Raw genomic sequence first — 12,522 nt, 5'->3', positions numbered from 1 at the left:
CTAGCCCTGTAAATGCAGCAACTACTTACGGCTGGTGAGGTCGTGGATCTCAGAGGATAACTCACTGCTGTCATCTTCCTAAACCAGTCCACTTCTCAGTTCCCAAGGGAACTACAGATAAGTGCAGCTCTTGTCCCTCATCAAAGCAGCGCCTTTTTTATTCCCCTGCAGATGTTGACTATTACAGATATTTACAACTCGTGAAAACGCAGAGAACAGCTGACAGTGGTGTGCTCAGGCCCAATGTAGGAGCTCAACACAACCTCTACAGCCCAGGCTCGGGACCCTAAGGAAGAGGGAGCAGGAAGAGGAAAGGACCAGCGCTCCAGGACATTGCTGGGGAGTCGCTTTTCTGCTTCTAATGAGGAGGCTGTTTTCAAAAGCTCCACCCCTAACTACCCCCAACCTCCTTTTTTCCCCTTTATTTTCCCTACTTTCAAGTTGAAGATTATCAAGTCTATATTGATGAACTCGTTCTTTACTTTTTCTAGGCAACAGTTTGTATTTTTAGCAACCTTTTGTAAATTTTAATACAAATGCATAGTTACCAAAGTTACCATGTTTTAAACTGTCACTCAAATTGCAAACGGGCTTTTCTTACTTCATTTCTGCTACACCCAGCCTGCTATTATCCTATTAACTTAAGAAGAATTCTATTTGGGACGTTTTGACCGTAGCCATTTACCCCTAGCTAACGTAAAAGATCTTCTAGCAAAGTATTTCTCACTAGCAATTACTGAAAATTTCATTTGCTTCTTATTTTTGTGTTCATAGGGGGAGCTTTGGTCATTTTGTATAATATCATGAGTGCAAAAGCCATCTCTAATAGCAGGAAATAGAATCAAATATAATAAATTGTAATCATTAAGCATTTTGAAAATACTTATGTTGCCACCAAATGAAGCAGTGGTATTGCAAATGAAACAAACTCAAAGGTCAATAATTGCTTTTCTTAAACTATTTTTATGGTTAATGTATATGGTAATTGGCAAAGTTACTTTCTCCTATTCATGGCTGTGCTAAATTATTTATTTTTGATCTTTTAAAATCTCATGCTTTAGCCGGGCGGTGGTGGCGCACGCCTTTAATCCCAGCACTTGGGAGGCAGAGGCAGGCGGATCTCTGTGAGTTCGAGACCAGCCTGGTCTACAAGAGCTAGTTCCAGGACAGGCTCCAAACCCACAGAGAAACCCTGTCTCGAAAAACCAAAAATAAAATAAAATAAAATAAAATCTCATGTTTTATTTTATAGATTACAAAGCACAATATAGCCAGGAAGTGGTGGCATACACCTTTAATCCTAGCATCTGGAAGTCAGAGGCAGACAGATCTCTGAGTTTAAGGCCAGCCAGGTCTACATAAATGAGTTCTAGGACAGCCAGGGCTACACAGAGAAACCCCATCTCAAACAAACAGAAAATAATTATAAAACATGACATAAATACACACCATTTCTCCTTGACTGCATATATTACATATTAAGTTGCTTAGAGAAAAAAAGTAAATATTGAGTAAGTAGCAAATTTACCTGGTTCTCCCCCAAACAGAAGGTTGCTATGGGAGGAGGCATCTTACAAGCCAATCTTTGACTTCTCAGTGATTTTTTTTTTTAGGGGCCATGCTAATCTACTCTGAATCATTCCAATTTTAGTATATATACTACCAAAGCCAACACTCTCACTGATTTTTTTTTTCTATAACTGAAGAAAATCAGTCCATTAAAAAGTCCAGAGTGAGCTGCGACTCAATTGGAAAATTATCAAGACTGTGGACTTTAATCTATCAGTGATCTTAATACCAGTTAAATAGTAAATTTTGTAAAATCTTTGGCCATGCTACTATCCTTGGATACTAATCAGGATCAACTTACATAACGGTTCCACCATCTAACAGTTGTATGAATTTGAACAAGCAGCTTAACCTCGCTGTATTTTGGATTTACCATATATAGAAACTTTGAATAATGAAATTATAAAGAGCATTGCAGTGGGTGATTAATAATATATAAAACTAAAGAATCTTTCACTCTTTGCAGCATAAAATAACAGCTAATTAAATGTCATCTCCATTATAATTCATTAACAGAATGCCATTACCCAAGGATTAAAGGATTCTGAAGATCCTAAAGCGAGTTTATGACATATTACATTAAAACCAGAAGGGAGGAACTCAGTGTTCCGACACTGAGATGAAGGAAAGAAGTATAAATTATCTTGTGTTGATCAACACGTGTCACAAACGTGTTGAAATACCTCACTTGGTCTTCTAAACATGCGTCACTATTGTGTCAATCCAAAATAAAACAACATTCTCTAATTGTATATCTATTACAGAGTGCTGTAATTTTTCTATTTATGAGAATGAAGAGTAGAGAATCGTTGTCATTCAGAACGTTCATCCTAAATGTTTCTGCAAAGACTTCTTTACCAATTCCAGGAATTTTTGATTCTTTAAGTATCATATTCCTGGCATTCAATAGGAGGTTTTAGGCTTTTATTCTATTTATATTTTTCATGTTTGAAAGAAATATAAATTATGATAATTGAAATCGTAAGTAACATATCCATGTACCAATACTTAAAAATATTATAAAGTTAATTTTATTTAATAGAGCATAAAACCATTGCATTAGTCAGAATTCTCCATAGGAACAGAATTTAAGAAATCAATATATGTTCTTCATATATATATATTTATATATGTGTATACATACATACACACACATACGAAAACAGAGGGAAGGTTTACTAGAAAGGCTTATAGGCTGTGTAGGCTCGTCTCATAATCTCATAATGGCTGTGTACCAATGGAAGGTGCAAGAATTCGATAGCTGTTTAGTCCACGATATTGGCTATCTCATCTCGACTGGTCTTCAGAATACGCCAGAATCCCCAAGAAGTAGACTCTAATGGCAGTGAAGGTGTGGAGTCTTTAGGGAGAGTGACAGCAAGCAAGCAAAGAGAGAGAGCACACTTCCTTCTCCCATGTTCTATGAGCTGAGAGCAAAAGGTGCAGCCCAGATAAAAGGTGAGTCTTCCCACCTCAGAGATCTGGATTCGAAGTGGGTCTTCTCACTTCAAATGATTTAATTCAGAAAAAAATCCCTCACAGGTGGGCCCGCTCACTTCCTTGGGTTTTAGTTAATTCCAGACATAGGCCAGATGAGAACTAAAAACAGCCATCACAATTTCACTTCTCGTCCGCTTAGCACACAATCCTATCTCCTCATGCCATGCCTAATTTCCAAGTGAAAACAGTAACCAGGCCATAGTTAACCCTAACATGATTTAACTATCCCATGTACAATAGTAAGCAGACGATATATTTAACTAGGTGAATTTGACAACCAAGGCTAGCCATCACAACAATTAATTATCATCTATTTGAAAGCCTTATTGGAATATAAAGATCATGTAAATTTTAATAATTAAAAGGCATAGAATTTAAAGCTATTTTTCCTAAGTTTGAGCAATGTTTCCTCCGCTGAGTTTTAAAATGTGGCAGAATACTCACAGACATCATAAATCCCGAGCATATGTAATACTTACTGTGCCCAGGAAGCCAATACAAACACGGACGGAAAAAACTTAATCAGGCCTATAATTAAGCTATTTTAAGTCAATTAGCTGCTCTGTAGTAAGCATTTCATTAGGTAATGGCACTTTGTGTTTATATCAAATTTCTCTCCTGCGAAGAAAACAAGGGAGAGGCAGTAAAAATTCTGATAGACATTTATTTACCCTCTTAAATGTCATTTGATAATTAAAAAAGAAGGAAACGCATCGGATGCCTATACATTATAGCCCAAGGCACTTCCTTTAAAAACGATCATGAAATTCAGAGTTCCTAGCTAGAGCCCTTAGATGGCATAAAGCATTCCTCAGATTGTGCCAGGATAACATAGTGACGTCCCCATAAACCTAAGCCATTGCTTCTTTCATTGACTCTGGCTGCAGTGCTGGCTGTCCCGCCAGGATGGTGCAAAGCAGTGGTGTTCCCACACTCGGAGTCAGCGAGTCGTAGACAATTCTGAGAATTTTATATCGTTTCCCACTGAATGTTTAATAGAATTAAGTATTTTTTTTTTTTTTGGGCGGGGAGAAGTTGACTTCTTTTTCTCTTCTTGAAGTATAAAATCTGAGCAGATGGCATCTCAGACTCCGTTTAGTTTGTTGCGTACAGTTATTGTTTGACTTTAGGAACAAAAGCCAACTGCATGCATTCGCCTAGGGTTTGAACAGTGCCAGCATTGTCCATCACAGCTTAGTGACTGTGTGTCCCCTGCAGCTGCAGACTCGTGGTCTCAGCCTTTGTTCAGGTCGTTGTTTTTGAAGCGATGAATGAATCTCTTTTCTATTTATTTATTTTTTAAATGTTGGGCCATCTATCCCTTCTTCTTCTTTTTTTTTTTAAATTCACCTATGTTCTTTCTACAAAAATACTCCATTGGCTAAAGTCAGGCTTAGCTAAATAAAGTATTACGGAATCAAGGTTGTCTTGATTCTGTTATCACAGATTTCCAAAAGAAAGAAGAATGAAAAGCCACGTTGTTAAAGTTATGCTCATATTTACGGGAAGTTATTTATAAACTTGCCATGCTATTGACTAGTGGGTTGTAAAAGCTTTAGTGATTTCCCTGCTTTCTGGGTAAATCATCATAATCAAGCCTCCGAATGCCTCCTGCATTGTTATATAACTTGGTTTCTCTTGAGTTCTAATGGCCAACAGCACATTTTATGTCTTTACACCAAGAAAGTGTTTCTCAATCTATCTTAAGATATCTAAGGCACTAATTAGAAATCAAAAATGTTCAGTGCTATCCAGCACAGCAGTTTGATGAGCTAAGATCATATATTTACTTAGAAGGCAATAAAAATTATTGCACATAAAATTATAAGACCCAATGGCAATCTAGAGCTAAGGTGCTGGGAGGGTTGGGGGGCTCCATTGTTTCCAGATGCTGCAATACATTTCATGTACGTTAGGTGATGCATTTCCTGTCTTATATGCATGGCAAAGACAATGCCAGAATGGGTCTGCAGAACACCAGAACAGCCTGCTTCTGACATGTCGTAACCTAGGTACAGTTCTCTTTGCTTCTTTCTTTACTGTGTTAACACACTGAGTTTGACATTCTAGGTGTGTTGGTTACATAAACTGTAATCCAAGAATTACAGGTTAGTAGACTAAAGCCATGGATACATGCCAAGTTTTTAGCACTCTTCAGTTTTGGCACTCTTGAGACAATAAATTTTCTTTTGTGAATAAAGACACTAAAGTCTCTATGTTCCACAAGCACGAGATTATACGTTCATCCTTCTCAACACGAGAATGAAATCTACAGGGTCTGAACTAAGGTGCTTGAAAATACCCTTGTCCTATGGTATTGTTATGCATTTGCCTCCCTAACAGAACAGTCTTTGCTTTGCAGTTTATCCTCAGTTCTTAGGCAAATCCTTATTTCCTCTATATGGTTCAGTCAAGAAATCAGGCCTCTCATGAGACTGACTATGGAGGCTGTTTCTGACGTCTTTGGCGAAAGTATTTCTGGCAAAAATATTTTTATTTATAATTCACACCTCTAGGAAAGTAAGTTGTCTCATTACAGTGATAAAAATATCACGAATAGCTGAGAATCACAAAACATTATTTACATATGTCTCCTTTCAGTTTACCCTTTCATGTCATTCTGCCTTACAGGTTCATTTTGTTGCTTTGTTCATTGTATATTCAAAGTAAAGGGCTCTGCAATGACTTTTCTGTTTCTTCAATGGTGCCCACTTTAATATTCCTAGTGTTTTCTATTTGTACTATAACATGGAAGCTACTTAATACTTTTTTGCTGAACGAATGTCTTGATTATTATTTAAATAAATTTAAAAATCAGTATTTTAGTTCCAACACAATTATAACAACCTTTAGGAAACCTAAGCAGAGAGAGGAAAATATCATCTATATTCAGATGATAGTATTATAAAATCTGAACACAAATGTTTATAAAAGCACCAAATGTCCAACTCTACTTTAAATTCTAAAGCAATTATAATTAGAGAGAGAGAATCTTTATAATCTGTGTTTTAGTCGTTGGATGAATAAAAGTTTGCAAACATGTAAAATCCTGAAAATCTCAAGAAGCATAACTTCTAAGAAAAGATAAGTGATTTTACTTCTGTAAGACAGAAACACCTATAGCTCAGTAGACCTGAGAATTATTGCTCCATCTTATTCCACACATGTAAAATGAATAAGGTTTCATTTGGTCACGGTGTAGATAAATGGAATCATCAAAACTAGAATAAAGTTTGTTCTAGACTTACCCTAAACATGTACTTCCTAAAATAACCAAAAAGAAAGTAACTACCCACTAGGAAGATGTAAAACGTCCTAATCCTGGAGCTCCAGAAAACAAAGAAAATGCCACGTGGGGGGGGGGGGAGAAAGAGAGAGAGAGGGAGGGAGGGAAAGAGGGAGGGAGGGAGGGGGGAGGGAGATTAGGTAGCATAAAACAGGGCCTACATTACATACAGGTAAGGCAGCAAAGTCAACATGGGCCATAAAATGGTCTCCACTCCCATTTAAAATAAACCAACAGGAGACCGGGCACTATTCATGACTCTTCTGTAGGTCAAATTGTAATACCGAGAAGGAAAAGTTAAATTTAAATGAGACAAGTTCTGGTGAAAACTGGAAGTCACCTGTGAGGAAACACAGCCAAGGGTGCTTGAACTCCAGGTGGGGAAATACAGAATAGAACTGACAATTATCCACCAAGTAGCTGGAGTGTTTTGTTGATCTTCTCACTTTTAAGTTGGCAGGAAACTTATGAAATTTCTTTCTTTCTGTATTCCTATCACCTGCGGAAGGATGAATATCAGATTATCAAAATCACTTCCAAATTCTGCTATTTTATTCCTGAACTCATACCGTACAATGTTTTTTTTTCCTTTTTAAATCAAGGAAACAAATGAAAAATATCCCTTTCATATGCAAATCAGGATTTGAAGCTGTCAGTTTTGTATTCTTTTCAGATAATCTGAAATGCCATGCCAGGTCGGATTTATACCAAAAAAAGCCAGGTGTGCCATCCACCCCAGGAGGAGTAATCAATATATTATTAGTTTGACTTGATCCACGTGGGCTTGGGTACATGCTTCCATGGCAAAGGAATCACAAAGGAAAAGCAGAAAGACCAGACTGAGAGTGATCGCCATTTAAAGTTTTCAAGTTTCTTTGCCACTTGTGCAGCCTTAGTCTAGCTGGAGGCTCTCCATTTGTTATTATCATATATGTACTTCAGTTAACACAAAGAAGAAAGTTGAATTATTTCCTATATGAAGCATACATGTAAATTTGTATTTTTAAATAAAATATTAATATGTAAAATCAATATATAAAACATATGCTACTGAGCTAAGTTTAGAACACAAATAGAAACAATTCCCCAATTTGATTATTTTAAGTATAAACTGTCTCTTAGAATAGAACTGTTTCCTTAATCCAAAATATTAAGATTTCTACTCTTGTATTATATGGTACATCCTTCATTTTATTCTGAAGGAGTCAGGCTTTTCTGCTTGTCTTTCTTCTTGAACTATTTTTTCTTTTAACTAGAACACACAGGAGGCACATTTCATGCCAGAAGTTTCTTTTGATTAGAAGGATCTGTGGGCTCTTTTGTCATGGAGAGTGCAAGAGGGAATCTATAAGAAAAATAATATCAAAGCTAGAAATAACAATTTCTAAAGCCAAGAACCATGGCTAATGATTGAACCCGATATTGTAGCAGTGATAAGATCGCAGACCTTATAGTACCTTCTGCCTTTATAGTAATGCTGAAATTCACTAATATTTATGAGCTCAGGTCTGGAAATGTCAGAATATTCCACCTGAAATGTTATTATTTTCTCGTAGCTTTATATTCACCTAAAAACTTATTGTTTTCTTTCTATCTAGCAAATGGTATTCTTATTAAAAGAAAAAATGTAAAATTAATTATAGAGAAATGATTCTAATGTATTATTACTAAGCAAGAAGATCATTAAAGAATACAGATATAGAGGGTTGGACATCCTGTATTCTAAACCATTTTAAATTGGTATGAATAAGATCATACTAAATATATTTCAGTTTCTTTAAATGCTATTAAAAATTTTTGTAGACTTGGCACCTCTGACCACTAGAGACTTCACTCTAACTGTTCCTGGAGAGGTGAGTGTCTGGGTCTGAGAGGCTGGAGGACCCTGCTCTCTATGCCCTAGCATTTCTTGGAGGCACATCCCACAACCCATTATCACCTAGTGAAGCCCTAGAGACCTGAGAGCAGCTCCCCCACCCCCACTCCCACCCCTACCACATCTCTGACCACCTGAGCCTTGACCTAGACTGCCCCTGGAGAGGTGAGGGTCTGGGTTCCTAGTTCGAGGGCCCAGCTCTCAAGACCCTATTATCCTGGAGGCACATCCCATTCCCCATGTCCACCCAGTTAAGCCCCAGAGACGTGGGAGCAGCCTCCCTGTGCCCACAACCCCTAACCCACCAAATCTCTGACCATCAGAGCACTCACTGGTCCTGACTGCCTCTGGAGAGGTCTGAGTCCCTAGCTGGAGGGCTCTGCTTTCAGGCCCTAAGTCACAGAGGAACATCCCATGCCCTACCTCCAACCATCAAATCCAGAAACCCTAAAAAAGGCTCCCCTCACCTGCAACCATCCTCCACTGCACCTGTGACCACCAGAACTTTGACCCAGACTGCACCTGGAAAGTAGCCTCCAGAGCTGTATCAGAAACTACCAGAGGCATGGCCCTGCCTGCACTAGGTCTCATCTGTATCAGTTGGAGGAAGAGAGACCCCCTGAATCAGAGGCCCCATCTGCACTCCTTGAAGGAAGGCATGGGTAGGAACCCATGTTGAATGCAAGAGTACATCCAATAACCTAAAGAGCAATATGGTAACACCTGAACCTAGTGGTCCTACAGAAGGAAGACCCGAACATCCTAACCCAGAAGAAGCAGAAGAAAACTTCCTTAATTATAACTTTATGAAGACGATAGAGACCCTTGAAGAGAAAATGAAAAAAAAATCCCTTAAAGAAAAGGAGGAAAAGACAAACAAGAACTTAGAAGAAATCAACAAATCTCTTAAATAAAGCCAAGAAAACCAAGAAAAAAGCAGTCAAACAGATGGAGAAAACAGTTTAAATAGTTCAAGATTTAGAAATTAAAATAGAGACAATAAAGAAAATACAAACCGAGGGAATTCTGGAAATGGAAAATCTGGGTAAATAATCAGGGACACAAACATAACCAACAGATTGTGAGAGATGGAAGAGAGAGAATCTTAGGAGTTGACGACATGATAGAGGAAATAGATTCAACTGTCAAAGAAAATGTTAAATCTAACAAATCCTTAACACAAAACATCTAGGAAATCTGGTACACCATGAAAAACCAAACCTAAACATAATAGGGATAGAGAAAGGAGAAGAACTCCAGACCAAAGGCACAGAAATCAATAGCATCACAGAAGAAAATGTTCTCAACTTCAAGAAGGATATGCCTATGGAGGTACAAGAAGCTTACTTTACTGAACACCAAAAAAGAAGAAAAAAAATCAAAAAATCCCTCATCATATAATAATGAAAACACTAAACAAAAAGAAAGGATTTTAAGAGCTGCAAAGTAAAAAAAAAAAAAAAAAAAAAAAAAAAAAAAAAAAAAAACCAAAAAACAACAAAAAACCCAAGTAACTATAAAGGCAGACCTATCAGAATTACATATGACTTCTCAATGGAAATTCTAAAATCCAGAAGGTCCTGGATTGATGTGCTGGAGACACTAAGAGATCATGGATGCAAGCCCAGAATATTATATCCAGAAGCTTTCAATCACCATAAATGGATAAAACAAAATATTCCATGACAAAACCAGATTTTATAATACCTATCTATAAATCCAGCCTTAGAGAAAGTAATAGAAGAAAAACTCATAGAATAACCTCATAGAAGATAAAGTGGAAAGTAGCCTTGAACATATGGGCACAGGAAACTATTTCCTAAATATAACACCAATAGCACAGAACCTGAGAGCAACAATTAATAAATGGGACCTTCTGAAACTGAAAAGCTTCTGTAAGGCAAAGGACACAGTCAACAAGACAAAACAGCAACCTACAGAATGCGAAAAGATCTTCACCGACTTCACATCAGACAGAGAGCTGATCTCCAAAATATATAAAAACTCAAGAAATTAGACATGAAAATACCAAATACTCAAATTAAAAAAAAATGGGGTACTGATCTAAACCGAGAATTTTCAGCAGAAGAATCTCAAATGACTGAAAGACGCTGAAGGAAATGCTCAACATGCTTAGCCATCAGAGAAATGCAAATCAAAGCAACTCTGAGGTACATAATCACATCAGAATGGCTAAGATCAAAAACACTGATGATTGCTTATGTTGGAGAGGATATGGAGTAGGGAAAACACTCCTCCCATTTTGGTGGAAGTTCAAAGTTGTACAGCCACTTTGGAAATCAGTATGATTGTTTCTCAGAAAACTGGGAATCAGTCTACTTCAAGACCCAGCAATACCATTCTTGAACATATATCCAAAGGATACACAATGATACCGCAAGGACATTTGTTTAGTTGTGTTTATAGCTGCATTATTTGTAATAGCCAGAATATGGGAACAGCCTAGATGCCCCTCAACTGAAGAATGAATAAAAAAAAAAAAGTGGTACATTTACACAATGTAATACTACTCAGTGGCAAAAAATAAAACAAAACAAAAACAAAACAAAATAAACAGTGACATCTTAAAATTTCCATGTAAATGGATGGACCAAGGAAAACCTTCCTGAGTGGGGTAACCCAGACCCAGGAAGACAAACTCAGTATGTGTTCACCCATAAGTGGATATTAGACTAAAGCAAAGAATAACCAGCCTATAGCCCATGATCTCAGCGAAGCTAGGTAACAAGGAGAACCCCAAGGAGAGACATACATGGATTCCCCTGGGAAGAGGAAATAGACAAGATTTCCTGAGAAAATTGGGACCATAGAGGGGGAGGGCAGGAGGAGAAAGAGGGGGGAGAAAGGGAGTGAGGAAGCAAACATGAGGGAACCGGATGGTCGAGATGGGGGAGGGACAGAGAGGGAAAGCAAGGAAAGTGATATCTTGATTCTGGGAGTCATTATGGGACTAGCTTAAAACCTGGCATGAGGGGAATTCCTAAGAATCTACAAGGAATACCCCAGCTAAGACCCTAGGCAATAATAGAGAGGATGCCTGAACTGGCCTTTCCCTGTAATCAGATTGATGACTACCTTAATTGTCATCATAGAACCTCCTTCCAGCAGCTGAAGAAAGCAGATGCAGAGATCCATAGGTAAGCACTGGGTGGAGCTTCTGGAGACCAATTCAAGGGAAGGAGGAATGATTATCTGAGCAAAGGGTTCATGACCAGAATGGGGGTACCCACAGAAACAGCTTACCTGAACTAGTGAGAGTTCACGCACTCTGGACTGATAGCTGGGTGTTGTAAGAAGGAATGGAGGGCTGCATCCCACCAACTGGCTACCTTACACCCTAAATAATTACACTGAAACTGTATTTATATGAACACTGCGTGGCCCATTAGTTCTAGCCTCTTACTGGCTAACTCTCACATATTGCTTTAACCCATATCTAGTAATCTGTTTATCACTACGGGGTCATGGCTTACTGAAAAGATTATAACCTACTTCCATTTCAGGCCGGAGAATCATGGTGTCTGCCACACTGCCTTCTTCCTCCCAGAATTCTGTTCTGTCTACCATGCCCATCTAAGGGCTGCCCTATCAAAAGGCCAAGGCAGTTTTCTTTATTTAACCAATGAAAGCAACACATAGAAAGAAGACCCTTCTACACTAGCTGTTGGCTACCCATGGGAAGCCTTACCTTCTCTAAGGGGTGGATGGTGGGTAGGGCATGGGAAGATGTGGGGAGCATAGAAAGAGAAGGAGTGGGAACTGGGATAAGTATGTAAACTGAGAAAAGATGGTTTTAAAAAGTAAATAAATTAATTTTTAAAAAGTTAAAAGAGAAAAAAATTATACACTTTAAAATTAATAACACTATTTTATAAAATAACAGTACTTAAAATGTTCATCTCCCAGTAATCTGTATTACATATATATTGCTTCAAATTCATGCCTAAATTCTCACATTTTCATGTTCTCACATCTAAATAGTTAGTAAGCCCGAGATTTTTAACCCAACACTGACCACCTACATTTGCATCCAAAGAGTCTCTCTTCTCCTAAGTGTGTAAGCACTGAGATTTTAGCAGTAAATTAGAAGAGAAATTTTAATTTTATGAACTTATTTGTCACCTCTGAATACAGCCTAATACATTGCACCTTAATTACAGGGAAGAATAGAACATTGATATTTCCTGAAAACTCCAAAGTGGCATAGCCAGTATTACAGAAGATGATAATCGGCCAAAAGAGATGGACAGGTGGTATGGTCGAGATTTTC

General features: G+C 37.8%; 1 pseudogene; it reads right to left on the bottom strand.

Annotated features, from left to right (window-relative positions):
- Positions 1–1,575: 1,575 nt before the first annotated feature.
- LOC130867156 (U6 spliceosomal RNA) lies at positions 1,576–1,675 on the bottom strand (annotated as a pseudogene).
- Between the last annotated feature and the right edge of the window lie 10,847 nt (positions 1,676–12,522).

This window comes from Chionomys nivalis, chromosome 26, assembly GCF_950005125.1.
Source record: "Chionomys nivalis chromosome 26, mChiNiv1.1, whole genome shotgun sequence".
Lineage (NCBI taxonomy): Eukaryota > Metazoa > Chordata > Mammalia > Rodentia > Cricetidae > Chionomys > Chionomys nivalis.
The sequence above is the reverse complement of the archived record's forward strand: the minus strand, read 5'-3'. Positions and strand labels throughout refer to the sequence as shown.